This window comes from Protopterus annectens, chromosome 8.part0 (genome assembly GCF_019279795.1).
Source record: "Protopterus annectens isolate FY-2018-M chromosome 8.part0, PAN1.0, whole genome shotgun sequence".
Taxonomy (NCBI): domain Eukaryota; kingdom Metazoa; phylum Chordata; order Ceratodontiformes; family Protopteridae; genus Protopterus; species Protopterus annectens.
In genome coordinates this window covers 1998710803-1998731940 of record NC_056741.1, presented here as the reverse complement: position 1 = coordinate 1998731940, position 21138 = coordinate 1998710803, and positions in this window count along the sequence as shown.

Genomic DNA, 21138 nt, shown 5'->3' with positions numbered 1-21138 from the left:
CTCACATATATTTGTATTTATTGGGGGGAGTTGTGGGTTGTCTGTGTACTTGGGGCAGGTGTCACATTGCTTCTGGTTTCACAGATTCTACTTGTTGTGGCTTGCCTTAGTGGATTGTATGTGTGGACATATTGTATTGCCATACTACTGATCAGTGATTACTTCCCTTTTTATGTTTGCTCTATCATGTAGTAGCTTCCTCATTCTCTTGCATGGTTTGGTAATGGCTGGAGTCCAGCATGCCAGATGCCTGCGTGTATGGCATTGTGTCTTGTTGTTATTTGTGATTGCATAATCCAAGCATTCCTGGCTGTGTTCATGGAATGCCTGTATAACATGTTCTGCGGTGTGTCCCATATTCTGCACTTGCACAGGGCCTTTCGTGGATTCCACATCGGTTTGGAGGGGTGCAACCTATGCTTTACACATGTTTTTCACTGTGGTTTTCTGGCCAGGGACTGTGGTCAGGATGTGTATATCTAGTGTGATTACTCTATGGTCTGGTCTTACCAGTGAGAGATACACTTCTCATCTTGCCATCCAGTACACATGTTGCTGATTATCACATCCAGTATGCTTACCCCTCTTGTGGGAGTGGTACGTTGTTCCTGGGCATTTTGGTTTATGGATTCTGGGAACTTTTCTCCTACTGTGTTGGTGCTAGTATAATGCTCCCAGTGTATGTCTGGGTATTTTCAGTCAAGCAATATAATGTGGTTTGGGGGGCTTGATATATTCATGTATTCCAACATAGGCCAGGTGCAGTTCCTGGTATTAGGACAGTAGTCTGCAGCAGGCTATATACTGGGAGGCAGTTTTAGCCATTGGTATTTGACCATGGCTAATCCATGCTGCTTCTTGTTGTGGTACCAACATGGGGTGTGGTTATCCTTGACATTTATTGCTAGTCACCCTCCTTTTGTAGCTTGTTCCATGTTTTGTGGCTGTACAGCACAGTATGAGGTGTAACCTGGTAGTGTTAGGGTGCTGACGTGAGCCTTGACCCAGTTTTCTATTACAGGACTGATATCAACATTCTCCATACTGTGTGCGTTTACACTGCACGCATCTTGCTGTTTAGACTTCTGGCATTGGGTAGCATTACATCTAGGTTCCTATCCCTTGTGGTACCTATGAAGGTGGGTTTGCGTTTTGAGACTTACCTATTCAGGGCATGCTGTGGGTACTGACAGCCTTTGCCAGTATCCATGGGGCCTGGACTGGTAGGTGCATGCTACCCCTAGCAGGTGGTGCATCATGTCATGCTCCGCATGTCTTCCCAGGCTGAAACACATTGGCTCCCCTTTGACTAACTGCATTACTTCAGCCAGTTATTGTAATTGATCATCCCATCGTCATTTTGTGGCTTCATGCTTGGTGAGGGTGGATGTTAGTCAGGGTCCTCAGGTGTGCTTATAGTACATGGTGTTACATTACTTAACACATGGCATTCATGCCTCAGGTGGTGGTGCTGCAGGACTGCCTCTGTCGGATGCGCATATTACACTCCATGTACATGTTTGTGAGCAGGTCATGTCATTTTAGGCATCCCTGTTATTATTTGAGTGAGTCAGAGGGGGTATCATTCCCAGGGTTCCTACTGAGCCAGTGTATGTGCTATGTGTTGCCTCTTTGCCAAGGCCAGGGCATACTGGGCACGCCTCCTTCTGCCTACTGGGGCAGGCTCAGGTTGTTCCTCATCTGAGTCATGCTCTGCCTGTGATGGCCTTGGCAATGGTGGGGGGCTGTTTGGCCCAGCCCTATGCTGGTCCTGCTGCAGCTGTTTTCGCAAGATCATATTATGTAGCATAGCACATACCATGACAATTTGGGTACATGTAGTTGGTGAGTACTGCAAGGCTCCACCAGATGTGTCCAGACACCGGAACCATGACTTGAGCAGCCCAAACACACGCTCTATTACATTACGAGTTTGTGCGTGTGCCTCATTATGGCGTTCCTGTTCAGGTGTGTGTGCGTTTCTGATGGGTGTCATCAGCCACGGCTCCAGTGCATAACCTGCATCCCCCACTAGGTGTCCGTGTGGGATGTCCCCATTGGCAAATGTCTGGTACAGCTGCGTCAAATGCCAGATGTGGGAATCATGGTAGCTCCCAGGGCAGCCAGCACACACATTCATTATTATGCCCTGGGCATCACACACGACCTGGCAGTTGATGGAGGGAAGCCCTTGCGGTTAATGTAGGCCCTACCCCGCTCACCGGCTGGTGCTTTGATGCATATGTGCATGCAGTCTATTGCACCCACTACCTAGGGTATCCCGCTATTTGCTGGAAGAGACGCATATTGCTGGCCAATACCTCACGGGCATTGGGGAAATATACATGATCACCGACATGTGCTGACATGGCATCCAGGAACTGGTGCAGTACTCTGGAGGCTCATGCCTGTGATATCCCCATCATATCACCAGTTGGTCTTTGGAAGGTACCTGTTGCTAGTATTCTTAGGCCAACACATACCTTGGTTTCCACTGGGATGGGTTCCCCTATGTTGGTTCTGTGTGTGAGGCGTGGCCTGCACAGCTCGACTATTTGCTGCAGGAGCTCTCTGTCCACTCTATAGCGCTCTACTATCTCCAGCTCATGTAACCCATGGTAGGTGACCCTTGGCCTATACACTCTTCTCCGTCTCCTCACTGTGGGTTGTCTGGCACCATCTGCATTGTCACCACCCTCAGCAAGTCGCCTATGTCTCACTATGACAGCTATGGCAGCCCCTAACATTTCTGCTCTGAGTTCAGCTTTTTCAGTTTTCACTTCTAATAGCTTACTCCTGTCTTGCAGTGTCTTTTGAGAGAAACATCCTGCACTGCTGTTTGCAGAGTTTTAAGTGCTGGGCTGGGCTACTATTCTGCCTGTGTAATTGCCTGCTTCTAATTGTTTTCACCTGCTAGCTCCATCAGTATTCCATGCTAGTTTCCTACTAATTCTGTTGCTTCCTTTTCCTTTCTGTTTCCTCAGGGGGGAGCAGCATGCATACCAGCAGAAAAGCGCTCACAGTGGCTTACATATGCACACACATGCTTACACAGTTCAGGATCTGCCTATTCGGGTTAAAACGTGTGCACACCAGTGCAAACAGTCTTACAAGTCTGCCAGCAGGCTCCCACATGCTCAGTCTGCCCTACACGCGCGCACACTAGCGTAAACAGTTTTCAAAGTCTACCAACACACTCCCACATGCTCAGTCTGCCTTACACGCGCGCACACTGCCCTACTCATGCTTCATGGTGCACACACATGTGCATGCACGACCAGCAAGAAGCTTTGGTGTAAGTAACAGTGCACACCTTCCATTTCTTGACTTTCCCACGCTTATCTTGTGGCACTCCTCTTTCCCTGATCTGTGTCTGTCATCTGTCATGTTACACTGAACTCCAATGAACAGCATTTCTTTCTACCATTCCCCCCTGTGATGTCACCTATCTCCTACTCTATTCCTCCTCCTTATGTATCTCTTACACTACTCAGACTGTGCTCATTTGCTATGTGACTGTGGGATTCAGTATCCTAACCCTCATTTACATGAGATTGCCTACTAATGCTTAGTTACATGTCTTAGACTCAGCTTCCCCCCTTAGCAACCACTACACGGTGGCCATGTTGTTTTTGGTCTGCTGGTCCCTGCATTGTCATTCCATGTATTGCATAAAACCCACATTTGTGGGTTTATAACCTTAATTTTTATGTTTTATACAGCGCAGCCCGTTTGCACGGGGCTGCACTGCGTTTATATTTTTTTAATTTTTGCATCGGGTTACCTTGCCAATGGCCACATATTTGGCCATTGGCATGCTGCCTGACACATATGCACCCTTTATTTGGAGCTGACATGGCTCCGTTGTGATTTTTGCAGAAACTTACTCAGTTGTCAACTGAGTACATTTCTGCAGCTAAAACGTTTCTTACATGGGCTGGTTTCTGCTTCGTGTATTTCTAATATACCTCATTTGCATACCTTTCCGCTGCAAGTGAGGTATTTAGCATATCCACGCCGAGTCCGTGTAAGAGACATTTTAGCTGGTCTCTTACACGGAGTTTCGGGCTGTTCCTGGATCACGAGGCTTGCATGGAGTGTTACACATCTCTTACACTCCGTGCAAGCCTTCGTGAATCCTGCCCATTATCTTTGCACAGAAGAATTTTTATTTATATGTTATTCTAATTGTGAAGGCATTCATGTAAATAATGTACATATTTTGTTACAATGTTGATAGAAGTTGTTCCGAGATTATCTCTGTATTTCCCTGTTAAAAGTTTGTATGAACAAGTGAAAAATAATATAGAATTATTATTGAAAAAAAAAACAAAGGTCTTACTGAGTACCATTTATACAGGAAGAAGGTATGTGATGTACATGCTCACACCTTCATCTAATTATAGATTATATTTTTCATCCCTGGTTACTTCAATGAGGAGATTCCTAAACATACCTAAGTTCGATGACATATATCTATATCAAAATATATATATATATATATATATATATATATATATATATATATATATATATATATATATTCACTTTAAAACATCGAAACCCCATAAAATTGAAATTCAAAACATTGAATCCAAAATCTTAAAAATTCAAAACAATGAATCCCATAACAATGAAACACATAGGAAATCAGCATGTACTATATTCCAGCACAACTACATACAGAAACAAATAAAAAACAAGCCATATTACACTTCTTCAGCTATAAGCAGGGGGGGGCAAGCCCCCTGCACCCCTCATGTTGGGGGGCTGCACCCACAAACCCCTGCTACTTAAATATATCAACTTCAAGATCACACTACACTACACTAGGATGTGTTATGTTGTAGTATAGCAAGTAAGAAGGCAACATGACTGAGGTTACTTATGAAACTCCAGTATGTATCACAGACGTTTAGGAGTAGGATGTCAGCGCTCCAAGCATATTAATGAAGGCATGCTGCCTGACCACCTAATCCTACACAGGGCGTGGAAGAGTGCAGGGGGCATGTCTCAGAGCAGAGCTCTCAGAATAAACATGCCCCTGCAATGTAGAACAGCAGAAACTGGAAATAAATGAGCGAGACCACTCATAGGTGCCCACAGATCTCCACCAACAGTCCCCCATGTGTATAACAGCAACAGGACATAAAAATAAAAAGAAGTAACCCCTGTATTTATCTCTAAAACTCCGAGTACAGCTAACCATAGGTGTGCTGGTGTGCCCATCTCTTAGCTATGGTTAAAGCAGCTTAAAAGGCTGAAGAGGATAACAAAGAAGATATATGCAAATGAAACAGCACAGCAATAGTGTAATGATCAGAGCATCTGCCTAACGAGCAGGCATTCCCATTTCAAGTCCCACTGTAGCACATACCATTTTCCATGTGAAATCTGTATACAAACTTATATTTACATTATATTGCTGTATAACCTACTAAATAACATTTAAATGTGAACTAGAGTACTGCATCAAATGCGCATGTAAAGAGTCAGTACCATAGTGAATAAGTCAGCAGTAAGCAGGCGTGAGAACAGATAAGCAGTAGTAAGCATATATAAGCATTAGTGAGCATGTGCAAGTGCATGTAGGTGAAGTGAAGCACCGTTGACACAGTTTAAGCAAAGGAGAAGCTAACTATGTGTAAGGCACTGTGACTGGAAGTCAGCAGTGCTTACCTCTGTGCAAACCTGCTGACAACTGCTTGAAAGTGCTGTAAGCACACCGTATCCAATGGCCAGTGTTCTGCCCAGCAACAAAACAAACAGACTCTGCAAGACCGGAACCCAGGACCATGCACACCATACACAAAATGATTTACTACTAAACCATGCCAACTATGCAGAAATTGTATGTTGTCAGAAACATAAACCCAGCCCAGTCATGTAACAGTACAGAGAATGTATACTTACAGATAGATGGGTGTGTGTCTGCAAATATACCACTAACTAAATGGATACAACAGATGAAGTCACATATATATACATATATATAAATATCCAGAGATATACAAATATAAATACAAATATATGAACAGATATATATGCAAATGCTGACAACTACACATTTATATGTCAACATCTATATGTCCACATTTATTTTTATTTATTTATTTATTTAACATTTGTTGACCGGGAAAGTCCGACTAGGTTCCACAGATCCTGTTTTCAGTGGAGGCCCGGAGTGAAATGCTCCAGTACCATAGTGAATAAGTCAGCAGTAAGCAGGCGTGAGCACAGATAAGCAGTAGTAAGCATATATAAGCATTAGTGAGCATGTGCAAGTGCATGTACACATCAAGTGACATATGTATGCAGATATATGTCTCTGTAGGTATATTCTGACATAGTTAGACATATGTAAGCAAATATATATACCCACAGTGGTATATATGGCTAGACATCTGTAGATACCAATGGTAGATGAACAGAAACATATATGTCCACATGCACCGTCAATGGGCCTGTGAGGCTCCAAACAATATACGTCACGTAAGAATTTGCATACCCCCCACCCAGCCAAACACGTACGCCCTGCAATTCTCTACCAAGCTCATAGTATTGTACGTCTGTCATTGAACTAGGGAATTAAATCAACCCTCTGTTATGCGTCATATGTTGACATCACATTCCCCTCTCGCCCACCCACTTGTCAGGCTGAGCAGTACAGGCCCAACCAACCCAGGCCATCCCCAACCCATACATGCATAACCCACAGTTCTGCTTCCCCCAACACGCAGCACACACTCAGTCACCACCCTTACCCTGGTTACTGACCTGTAGCTACCACACCACCACACATTGCCCACCCCCTCGGAACTCATCCCATATGATGTCCTGACCCAAGTATCCTAGGTGTGGCACACGCCAGAGACCATGCACATAGCGGGGGGTACCTATGCAACCCTGGGTGTAGACGAAAGTTGAATACCCAATGTTTGGGTTGTCCCGCATGGGACGAATGTATTCCTGTTACTAACAACAGATGTCATGTGTGACTTTGTGTACACTAACGGATGTAGTGGTAGGTATCGCAAAGCATACGTGGCGCACAAGGTTGGCCGGTATGCACACGAAACACAGTATCCAGCAATACCAGTCAACATTACTGGATATGTAACTAAAGATCTACAGGTATATGTGTTAGTATAAATACCCATAACTAAATAGATATATTCCTCCCCCCTCTCTGTAGTACATATGTATACATACATAGATAGACATATGAATAAATACCCATATATGCATATATACATATGCAGACACCCATACATCCACATGCCATCAGATATATATATATATATATATATATATATATATATATATATATATATATATATATATATATATATATGTGTGTGTGTGTGTGTGTATATGCAGACATATATATATATATATATATATATATATATATATATATATATATATGTGTGTGTGTGTGTGTGTGTGTGTGTGTGTGTGTATGTGTGTAGATATACGCAGATAAGATGCAGAACTTAAGAATGGCAAATGTTCACAGGCCATGCCAATGGAGATGAGCCACCCAAGCAAGAAACTTGTAACAAGTAGCATGAACCACCCCCCCCCAGCCAGACAGGGGAAACATACAAACAAAACCACAAACAATGTAAATGATCCACTGCTCCCCAGACCACAGGCAGGATACAAGGGGGGGGGGACACACCGAGAAGTGAGAAAGAGAGAAAAATAAATAAATAAAAAAGAAAGAAATAAGAAGAGGAAACCAGCCAAAGAAAAAAGGATATTAAAAACATACGTATACTACAGAACTTACACAGTGGGGAATATAGTACTACAGGCCACAACTGGGAAGGCGTCACATCCGTCCAAACACTAAAAGGTATGTAAAACACAGCTGTATGTAATTTAATGTAGTATGTGGTATAGATTAATAGTATGTATGTTGTAGAATGTTTGATATGTGCCATCTGTAGTTGTCCCTGTAATGATGTCCTGCTGAACAACTGCTCTGGACAATACTGTCTGTCAGTGTAAGCAGTGGGACATACCCGCCAACTGTGCAGATCAGCAATGAATGAAAAATATGTCAGCCATAACATCTGTGTATGTTATGTTAGTGTGGTGAATAGCTGTTGGTGGATGTACTGCCATCATGCTAGACACATGTGTGTCAGTGCACAGCACTTGCAGGACAGTCATGTGAATGTGTAATGTAGCATACACAAATGCCATAGGTGTGTAATAGGCATACCAGCAATCTCACACCATAGTTACCACCCTAATGTTAGGCTGTGTTCACATTTGGCACCTGTCTGTGTTGCAGCAAGGCAGAACAGTGCAGTTGTGAATGAAAGATGGTTACAGAATGTGGACCGAATGTCTGTATGCATGCCACATATCTGTGTGATACAGATTGTGACATGTATGTGTACAGATACAGACACTCATATAGACATAGGTATATCAACAACGTACAACATATATCTACACATATATGTACATAGATGTATATTCATACACACATATATATAGTGGCACTGACAATGGCATGCAGGTGCAATAGTCTGTAACAGGCCAGCAAAGATAAGTGTCCCCACAGGGAGCATGGCAACAAACACATAGCACAAAGTGTGGCACATACACATAGCACAAAGCTTGGTACAATACAACATATGTCCCAATGGTAGGTAAGAAGCTGACATAACAATTGCAGTCTGTGAATGTGTTGTTGTAGCTGATATGGTGGGGTAGACATATATGTGTATTAAGAACTATGGTAACTCTGCTGTATGGGTGGCTCATGCCTGTTTTCATCTCTATGTCTTCCAGGAATCATGTTGCATTGTCGCCTTCCCGCGTACAGCGCCACAGAAATGGCTATCATCATCGACCACCTGGTATAGCACTACGTACTTAATTTTGACCAGACAGCCCATTACCAGCAGGAGTCCACAGGGCCAATGATGTCGGACTGCAGAACCGCAGCTATGAGCAGGTCCGGCACCATTGCACCGACCTGCTTCTCCATGTACGTCGGCATGCAGCTGCCATAAGGGGGGAACCACCTCACAACAGGGGGAGGCAACCCACCAATCCACCTTTCACCCATGTGGAGGAGCTTCTCAGCAGCTTAGTGGCACCTGTCTGCCCGCAGCATCAACACCTGGCAGGGCACATCTTGGAAGTGGGTGCCAATGACACATCAGCTGAGGAGCATGCAAGTAAGGCCCCAGGGCACATTGGTACACCATTCATGTGTATGCATCTGCAGCTGTACAGGTACATAATGCCGAACTGAGATGTTATATATTTTGTCTGCTGCTGTGTAGTAGTAATAAACAGTTGTGTAGAAGCTGTAATATTGTGCAATTCAACTGTTGATGTAATGTAATGCTGCACTCACCTGTTACAAATGCCATAGTTGTGGCCACTGAAATCAGCTTTCTTGCATTCTTATGTAGGTCCTTCCAGGATACAACCACAGCAGCAGACTTTAGCCGGTGAGTATGGTTCATGTTCATGCATGATGATTAACTGGGCATGCAATAGCTATGGGCTATCCCCCATGTACATGCCTAACTCACCTACCCATACTGCATGCTGTACATCTTCATGATTTGTTGCTGAGAAATGCACTGCATCACAGTAGAGACCATGTTAGGATTTCAAATGGGTGCACCAGACACATGCAAGATAACTAACATCCTGTCAATGTTCAATGTGTCCACAGGGATGTGACATATGGCAGGACAAATGGCCTACATTAGGGACATGTGTGACTCAACATCACCATGGCTGCAGCTGCACACAAGCAGGTTAAGTAAACATTGCAGATGTAACCCTGACCCCACATACTTGTCACAGCAGTGTGTGCACTCCAAGGGATGTGCGCATGAGTAGACCTGGCAACCATGCAGAGGTCTAGGACATGTGTAGGGCACCCCTCACAGCCATGGTAAGGTCCATTGGTTGTCAGTGTAATAGTCATGTACTGGTCATACACGCACTGCTGATGTTGTGATCTGTAATGCAGACATCAGGCATCCACAACTGATAGCTGTTCACATACAATCCCAGGTATGTGTAGCTACAACACACAGGGGCTGTGAGCAGTGGAGCTGACATAACTGACACAGTACTACAGATGCATCAATGGTGTCTACACCTGCAAGGAATGGTGCACAGTACTAGGCAGTGTGTGGAACAGGCCACAGTAATACACTGTACATGGGTGCAGTGTTAACATGGGGAGGGGCCATCACCTACCAACAAAGCTCATGCCTCACACACATGTATACTGCCGCTAGCATGATGTCAATATAGTTGCACTGCATGCTGTTGAGCTCCATGTGTAATGCTTGTTGACAGAAGGCTAATGGGAGGACTGTGTGTACAAATGTTGTGCAACTCTACATGTAGGGGTGTGGGTGTATGTGTGTGTGTGTGTGTGTGTGTGTGTGTGTGTGTGTGTGTGTGTGTGTGTGACTCAGTTGTGGTCATAGGTGCAATCTAGTGGAGTGTGGATGATGCATGTCAGATATGTGTAGTGTGTGTGTGTGTGTGTGTGTGTGTGTGTGTGTGTGTGTGTGTGTGTGTGTGTGTGTGTGTGTGTGTGTGTGTGTGTCCATGTATACACAGGTGATAGTGGGATTGACCACATGGCGGTACTTCCCCTTGGGATTGTGCAGTACATGGAGTGAGACATGGGACACCAGGACAACCTGTCAGGTATGTGAACACAGGACAGCTGATAGCATAACAAGGGCTGTAGCATGGAGCATGCATTGGGAGGTGCAGGACATACCAGTTATACACATCATATTACCAGCAGCAGATAAGTAACCGGCTATCCACATATGTAGCACTACAAATGCAATGGGGAATTACCACAGCACATCAGTGAGTGTATCCAGGTAGTACTGTCATCCACATGATGGGTCAGTTGTTCAGCAGATGGGGCATGGACTGAGCAAGACTGCAGTATGAGGCTCTGGTGTATGACATATGTAGTGAATGTAGCAGCCCCAACCATATAGGGGCCTCGTACACCATTACTGCCCATACACAGGGTAATACAGGCTGACAGCTTTGAGGCCGTGTACAACCTACTCCACCCAGGTCAAGGAGGCGATGAGTAACAGATCAGGTGTGGTAACCACAAGTGTAGGCACGGGGAGGGATGATATGTTAATGGGCTGTAGTGATGTGTGTGTATTAGCAAGTGCCATGCAGGAAGGGGAACATATATAACTGACTGTGGGAATGTCTGCAAACACAGGGAAGGTGAGGTTGTAAGGTGGCTGTCGTGTGAATGTGTGCGAGTGTGTGTACTGTTATGCACTGCTGTACAGGTCTCAACATGTGTATTTATTTCCCCCACAGGTGGCGAGGTGGGTCAGGGTTCCTCCTGCTCGCATACTGAGGTAGGTGTCTCTACAGACACCGATGATGATGATGAAGGTACAGGTGAGGCACAGGTGGGATTTTCAGAAGCGAACACTGTGCCAACATGTGTCATCACCTTCCTAGCCATCCCAAGCCCGCACACAGTTGCAGTGCCCCTACAAACCCCATCATATGTGGCCATAGCAGAGGCACAGTTGACACTTGGTGGCAATGGTCAGGAAAGTATGGTGTCCATGCCAACTGTGTCGGGTCACAGTCAGCATAGCCAGATGTCTGGAAGGCCACCACATTGGCAGATATACTGTGGTGCTCATTGGAGGACCGCAGGTCATCCTGCCCCTGGCAGAGGCGCCACAACCGGTGCCAACAGGACCATATTTCACACTGTAATGGAGGCACAGGCACGTATGGAAATGCACTCCAGACAGGTCCTGAGGCTGCAGAGGTATGCTTTTGCAGCTGTAAGTGGCAACCTCCATGAACTCGCTGTTACCTTCTGTGAATATACTGAGGTCATGGATAGATGGTGAGGTGAGATGGTTGGCCTCCTCGGCTGTGGTACATCTGTGCTAGAACGTGTGGTGGGAGTGGTGGGACATCCGCATGGATGTAGGCCAGAGACAACAGCAGCTGGCAGTCAACATGGACATGCCAGGAAGCACAGCCACTCCTGTAGTGGCAGTACCAGCCTCAGCACACTACAGGGTCTGCTGTCCACACCACACCACAGCAGGCCATGTGCACGTGGACCTGGCCAGGCCCAGGTGGGACATGGTTCCAGCGGACATATATAATCATCAGGGTAGATGATATATATCTGTACCTGTACGTGCCCATGGAACTCCTGGCAGGCACAGTCAATGTGTCCGTGGCTGGAGGCACTGAACTGCACACCCTGCCAGGTATGGTCTGCAGCTGTCCAACATTAACCATGTGGGACAGCCACATGGCGGAACTGTGTGCATTTATACCCACACACTATGCAACCACACCTAATGTTTCCCCATACGGGCACACAGCATATCACCACGCCCCAATCAAGGAACCACACCCCTCACCCACACACATGGTGACACATATTTGGACCACCCTTGGCCTCTGGCACACCTGCAACACACCCTGGGCATATGATGATACCTGTGCCACATCTCTGTCATCCATAACATCGATGCAGGGATAGGCTATCATGGTTCTGATGCACACGGTGACTGTAATGGTGTGCTGCAATGTACAGCAGTATAGAATGAAGTCTGGGGTAATGTGCACTGCATACATGTCAGGTAGTGTAGCCATGCAGCTAGGATGACAGTCACACACCCTGTGCATATGATGATACCTGTGCCACATCCCTACCATCCTTAACATTGCTGCAGGGATAGGCTAACATGGCTTTGATGCACATGGTGACTGTGATAGAGTGCCGCAATGTACTGCAGTGTAGAATGTAGTCAGGGGCAATGTGTACTGCATACATGTTAGGTAGTGTAGCCATGTAGATAGGGTGACATTCACACATCCTGTGCATATGATGATACCTGTGTCACATCCCTGCCATCCCTAACATCCATGCAGGGACAGGCTAACATGGTTCTGATGCACACAGCAACTGTGATAGTGTGCTGCAATGTACTGCAGTGTAGAATGTAGTCAAGAGTAATGTGCACTGCATACATGTCAGGTAGTGTAGCCTTGCAGCTAGGGTGACATTCACACACCCTGTGCATATGATGATACCTGTGCCACATCCCTGCCATCCCTAACATCCATGCAGGGACAGGCTAACATGGTTCTGATGCACACAGTGACTGTGATAGAGTGCCGCAATGTACTGCAGTATAGAATGTAGTCAGGGGTAATGTGTACTGCCTACATGTCAGGTAGTGTAGCCATGCAGCTAGAATGCATCCTAGCTGTTGGTAACATCAATTGATATCCCCATACTGTCATCCATTTGTGCTGTAGGCTTACATGTGTCAGCAGAAGGATGGTCTGTAGTCATATTCCACAGGGGTATATCAGTGTGGTGACACCATGGCCGTGATATATGTGGTGTACAGTTGCACACATGCCACAGGTATGTATAACAGCTATTGGCTGTGCAAATATGACCAGTGGCCTGCTGGTACAGGTATGATCTGCACCCTTATGTCAACCATCCACATACACATGCATCCTGACTTGGCAATACTGTGTCTAGACCCCAACCCAGGTATGTAGTGCTACTGAACTGTGTGGCTGTCATTGCACACACGACACCATCTGTAGGGTGAGGTGTGTACCAGGTTATGTGCTACATGCAGACCTTTCACAGACACATACAATATGGTAATGGGGGATGTAATGTTTGTATATGGTGAATACATAGTTTTTCAACCATCATATACATATTGACTGACATATAACGGATAGACACACATCTTAGAGACCTGGTTGTATAGTTGATAACTAACTAGTCCATGTGTCCAATGTGTTACAGGTAGGCTGCACACAGCACATGTGTAACTGGGCCGTATCCTGTTTTCTGTTACCTGTATGGATGATGGTGACATTAGCCACCTGAGTGTGGTATGTGGGCCATATACCAGGTGTACCATGGTGTAAAGACAGTGTACACAGTACCCACACACCCTACTGGGTATTGTACACACTAGAACACATCTAGATACTCTGACATACCCACTTCACACAGTGGCCATGACGTAAAAACAACACATTGCATATCACAACAGTGGTACCACAGGGATATGCATGTGATGCACACACCACAGGCATAGTAGGGTGTTGCATTGCATTGCCACACCTATGGGTGACAACAACAATATCCATACTACTGTGTGGCAATGTGTATTGTAATAGGGGTATGTGAACTTGAACTGGTGTACCCTACAGATATGCATACATGCACATATACACACACGTGGCAGACCTCAATGGGATTCCCATGCCTACCGACCCATTGGTGCAACACTGTTGTGCTGGCACTGCAAGGCACATGTAGCTGTTAGGGAGTGGAGTGTAACAGGCTACATGTTACGTTAATGGGGTTGAGAGGCACCACACACTATACAGGTCATTTGAATAGGTATCCCCCCCAGTCAAACTCGTCTGCCCTGCTATACACTTCCAAGTGTTGGTGATCCCATAACCAGGGCCAGTGGAAACATGGGCACATGATGTTACCTGTACTACATCCCACCTGTATGATGTCAGGCTGTTACTGGTAACATATCATGCAGTACGTTCTGTCTCCCATGGGGAATGTATTATATGGATGCCATCAACATTACCAGGCTTCAGATACACAGACACAGATATGCAGATACAGGTATACATATACATTATTTTATATATAAAAAAAAACAAACCCAACAATTACGAACTGTACCGAGCCGTTTAATGAAAAGCTAAAAACAAGCTCCAAATTACTAAGCACTTTCACCATCAAACTAATGGCTTCTTCAGAGTAAAAGGAGCATCAAACCACATAGTTTAAATACACTGTACATTTTTAAACTAACCAATCACAATTCTTACATAATTAACATACATCACAGCATACATAATAATATATATAACATATAAAATATCACTTTTAACTTCTGTATAATACAATAATGATAATTAAGCTATTAATTTCAAAAAAATAAAAAATAAAAATAATAATGACTTTTTAACAAAAACATTATAAAATACAAAATAAAAAGTACACATATATATATATATATATATATATATATATATATATATATAATAACATAAATTTAATAAAATGAATTTAAATCAACACAGACGTCAAACAACCATTGCCCTTTGCTTCAATATGGGCATAATAGAAATGTGGTTGTTGAGTCCAGGGAAAGCTGTAGCATTCAATACAACTTGCCATTTATATTCCAGGGACTCAACTCTAATGTTTTCATTGCCCCCTCTTTCACTTGTCAATGCCCGATCCACTACAAAAAATATAAACTTCTTAAAATTGCCACAGACCATAGAATGTGTATATAAGGCATTATGAATGTCCTATTTTTTTATGGCCCTGAGGTGTTCTGCTATCCTTTCTCTTAACCCATGTATGGTTTTTCCCATGTAAAAACCTGAACATGTTGTGCATGTTGCCAAGTAAACCACCATCTTAGAATTGCAACTACATTTACCTAGGCACAGAATTGTTTTATTGTATCCCCATACAGTCACATAGGGTCCATCTTTAATATATCTACAATATCTACAAGCTCTGCATTTATACATACGTGAGCAGGTATATCTTTCTTTTGATCTTTCTAATAAAGTTTTGATATTCATATCTTTTGAAAATATTACTCAAGGTGTCTGCCCTAACTCCTTTTTAGCTTCTGCATCAAATGCTTGATCCCATGATTTCTTAACAACCTCAATAATCTGAGCTGTCTGATGATTATATTTCAAGACTAGGGCTCTAGAATCAAATTATCTAGAATCAGGGAGTTCAGGTCCTTCAATTGTACCAGTTGTCCCACCTATATCTTTCAAAATAGGTGTAAATGATGTTCCCCTTCTACCCATCACCTAATTTTTGACTGATATCAACAATTCCAATGGATAACCTCTATTCAGAAACATCCCTATAATGTTGTACATCTCAAATTGATATGTCATGGCATTACTCACGAGGCAAGACAAATGGACCATCTGCCCTTTAATCACACTTCTACTCTGATGCAAAGGATGACAACTTGAAAAATGTAATAGTGAATTACTATATGTCTCCTTCCTATAAATATTACTTTCCAACCCCTCTGATGTTTTGGTCAGTTGAATATCCAGAAAGTCTATTGTTTGGCTGTCCCACTTATATGTAAAGGAAAAAAAATGGGGTAGTGGAATTAAGATATTGAGCAAAATTCTTGGCCTCTACTTCATTCCCCCTCCAAAGAACCAGTATGTCATCCAAAAACCGATTGTAAAGTACAATTCGTTCAAAAAAAGGGGAAGGGAAGAGAAATATCTCCTCCCAATGAAGGAGTACCAAATTGGCAAAAATGGGGGCACATTTGGCCCCATTGCCACCCCAGAAATCTGATGGTAAAATTTGCCTTCAAATGTTGTGTAGTTGTTCTTAAGTATCAATTCCATAAAATTAAAGACATTATTTAACTTCACACCATTTAGACGTTTACTTCTCAAAAGACTTTCTCTAAAGTATTCCAATCCTTCATCATGGGGTATGGTTGAAAAAAGATTCACAACATCTATAGTAAGGAATGTCCAATTCATGTCACTTTTATCCATCCTTTTTAAATGTTGTAAGCAATGCCAAGAATCTTTTAGTATGTGGCCAAACCCACTCAACAGCCCCTGTGTGTTCCTATCAACATATGCTGCCAATGGCTCAGTTTTGGATCCCCTTGCTGCCACTATTGGTCTAAATGGGGGGGGGGGGTCATTCAGACTTTTATGGAGCTTGGGAATACCAAACACAACAGGTGTAACTGGGTGTTCTACCAACAAGAATCCATACTAATTCTCATGAATCCCCCCCTCCAAAAGGATATCCATCAAAAACACATCAATCTTATGATATGCAATGTTCATTTCACTCCTAGAAGCCCTCTGGTATGTGGTGTCATCATCTAAAATAGCTTGCATCTTAGCTACATAATCAATCTGAGACATAATGACCACACCACCCTCTTTATCGGGCTTCATAATTCTAACTTCCTTGTTAGTAATCAGTTCTTTCAATGCTGCCCTCTCAGCCACAGTAAAGTTATCTGATTCAGCTAGTTTGTTCTTTTCCACATAACCTTGCGTACTGTTTAAAGATAACCTTTCAAACATTGCCACATCCTTGTCCATAGGTGGAATAAAAGTGCTACTCCTAGTTAATAGAGGGGGTGTCTCATTTCTTTGTTCATTTTGCCCTCTAAAATATAAAGACAGATTTAATTGCCTCGTATATAATTTCAGACTAGTGAACACACCTACCATATTATAACAAAACACAGGTACAAACATAAAACCTTTTACTAATAAATCATGATGCATTTCTTTTATTTCCAAAGCACTGAAATTGTAAATAGTAAAGCCCGCTTTTGTGCTGACATCACATCTCCATTCAGCAACATCATTATTAAAGTGTAATGCACTTATTAACATATCACTCACAGTATTGTTGATTTTAACAATTTCATTGCTAAAACAAATATTAAGTCCATGGCTTATCTCTGCCTCCTGTTGTTGTACCACCACCTTTTTGTGTTGTAATTGTTGTTCACTTGTTGCCGATTGTGGTAAAAACCACTTTGCTGATTGGCTGGAGACCCTCCCCTTTTGTTTCTCAGGCACTCTGATCTCCTTGGTCCTTAAGACCCCTCTAAAAAACACAACTGTTCATCCTGATAGTCCTCAGAGTCAAGATTATTATGGTCAACATCAAAATTATCATTGTTATTAGTCCGTTGGTTGACATATGACTCATATTTATTAATGCCCTTACTTTTATTCAGCCCAAAGGTGTATGTTGTATTGTTTTTATAGTCTAACAAGTCTCTAGATAACTTTTTCACTTTAATTTTAAAATGTTTATCTAGAAACTTGTCAATGTTGCTAAGCGCCACATTATATTTTTTGCCATACTGAAAAAACAGTATGCGAGTTATTTGGAAAAGAACAAACCAGCTGAATCAGATAACCTTACTGTGGCTGAGAGGGCAGCATTGAAAGAATTGATTATTAACAAGGAAGTTAGAATTATGAAGCCCAATAAAGGGAGTGGTGTGGTCATTATGTCTCAGATTGATTATGTAGCTAAGATGCAAGCTATTTTAGATGACGACACCACGTACCAGAGGGCTTCTAGGAGTGAAATGAACATAGCATATCATAAGATTGATGTGTTTTTGATGGATACCCTTTTGGATGGGGGTATGGATTCTTGTTGGTAGAACACCCAGTTACATCTGTTGTGTTTGGTATTCCCAAGATCCATAAAAGTCTGAATGACCCCCCATTTAGACCAATAGTGGCAGCAAGGGGATCCTAAACTGAGCCATTGGCAGCATATGTTGATAGGAACATGCAGGGGCTGTTGAGTGGGTTTGGCCACATACTAAAAGATTCTTGGCATTGTTTACAATGTTTAAAAAGGGTGGATAAAAGTGACATGAACTGGACATTCCTCACTATAGATGTGAATCTTTTTTCAACCATACCCCATGATGAAGGACTGGAATATTTTAGAGAAAGTCTTTTGAGAAGTAAACATCTAAATGGTCTGAAGTTAAATAATATAGTTAATTTTATGCAATTGATACTTAAGAACAACTACATGACATTTGAAGGAGAATTTTACCATCAGATTTCTGGGGTGGCAATGGGGGCCAAATGTGCCCCCATTTTTGCCAATTTGGTACTCCTTCATTGGGAGGAGATATTTCTTTACCCTTCCCCTTTTTTGAATGAATTGTACTTTACAATCGGGTTTTGGATGACATACTGGTTCTTTGGAGGGGGAATGAAGTAGAGGCCAATAATTTTGTTCAATATCTTAATCCCACTATCCCATTTTTTTCCTTTACGTATATGTGGGACAGCCAAACAATAGACTTTCTGGATATTCAACTTACCAAAACATCAGAGGGGTTGGAAAGTAATATTTATAGGAAGGAGACATATAGTAATTCACTATTACATTTTTCAAGTTGTCATCCTTTGCATCAGTGTAGAAGTGTGAATAAAGGGCAGATGGTCCGTTTGTCTCACCTCGTGAGTAATGACATGACATATCAAGTTGAGATGTACAACCTTATAGGGATGTTTCTAAATAAAGGTTATCCATTGAAATTGTTGATATCAGTCAGAAATGAGGTGATGGGAAGAACGGGAAAATCATTTACACCTATTTTGAAAGATATAGGTGGGACAACTAGTACAACTGAAGGACCTGAACTCCCTGATTCTAGATCATTTGATTTAGAGCCCTAGTCTTGAAATATAATCATCAGACATCTCAGATTATTGAGATTGTTAAGAAATCATGGGATCTAGCATTTGCTGCAGAAGCTAAAAAGGAGTTAGGGCAGACACCTCGAGTAATATTTTCAAGAGATATGAATATAAAAAATTTATTAGAAAGATCAAAAGAAAGATATTCATGCTCATGTATGTATAAATGCGGAGCTTGTAGATATTGTAGATATATTAATGATCAACCCTATGTGACTGTATGGGGATACAATAAAACAATTCCATGCCCAGGTAAATGTTGTTGCAATTCTAAGATGGTGGTTTACTTGACAATATGCACAACATGTTCAGGTTTTTACGTGGGAAAAAACATATGTAGGTTAAGAGAAAGGATAGCAGAACACCTTAGGGCCATAAAAAACAAGAGCATTCATAATGCCTTATATACACATTCTATGGTATGTGGCAATTTTAAGAAGTTTATATTTTTTGTAGTGGATCGGGTATTGACAAGTCAAAGAGGGGGCGATGAAAACATTAGAGTTGAGTCCCTAGAATATAAATGGCAAGTTGTATTGAATGTTAACCCTGGACTCAACAACCACATTTCTATTATGCCCATACTGAAGCAAAGGGCAATGGTTGTTTGACGTCTGTGCTGATTTAAATTCATTTTTTTAAATTTATGTTATTATATATATATATATATATATATATATATATATATATATATATATATATGTGTACTTTTTATTTTGTATTTTATAATGTTTTTGTTAAAAAGTCATTATTATTTTTATTTTTTATTTTTTTGAAATTAATAGCTTAATTATCATTATTGTATTATACAGAAGTTAAAAGTGATATTTTATATGTTATATATATTATTATGTATGCTGTGATGTATGTTAGTTATTTAAGAATTGTGATTGGTTAGTTTAAGCATGTAGAGTGTATTTAAACTATGTGGTTTGATGCTCCTTTTACTCTGAAGAAGCCATTAGTTTGATGGTGAAAGTGCTTAGTACATTGGAGCTTGTTTTTATCTTTTCATTAAATGGCTTGGCACAGTTCGTAATTGTTGGGTTTGTTTTTTTAACTGTATTTACCCTGTTGGGATTTTGTACAGTATGAAACATAAGCTGTAGGTGCACACAATATGGAACAGCCACTATGCCTTGCCTACAGTTGACCCCTGAATGACTGGACACTGTATGTGCCACCCATACAAATGACGATCATTGCCTGTAACATACACCCACAGAGAGGTCATAGGCGAAACAACACCCACAGGTTTTCTGACATAGTAACCTGTCATCGTGTACTATTACAGTTCTACATGCCATGCCATATAGCTGTTGAGACACTGACAACTATATCAATGGAGTGATGCTACAGTGGACCAGTTACACTCATACAGTAGGTTGGAAAGGTTCACAGCTGTTGCTGTCCAGGCCAAGCCATTCAAACTGTACAATAGTAAAGACACACCGGGCCATAGGATACCTAACATTCGACAGTATGTACTCCAGGTGTGTAATTCAGCAGCCTCTATCTACACACTGTACAAACACAGTAGGTGGTATGAACATCTTATGACCACATGGCTTGTAACTGCTACATAATTTGGCATAACTTACACCATCACGTGCACACTAACACACAGAATAGTTTGTGTGGCAGGGGGCAGTAGTCCTGCAGTACCCAAATCCATGACAGGAATGTGTATATAGGTGAAGTATGTAGTACTGTACATCCAGATACCTTAAGGCATTTCAGCCCGGATAATCCCACATTTTGTAG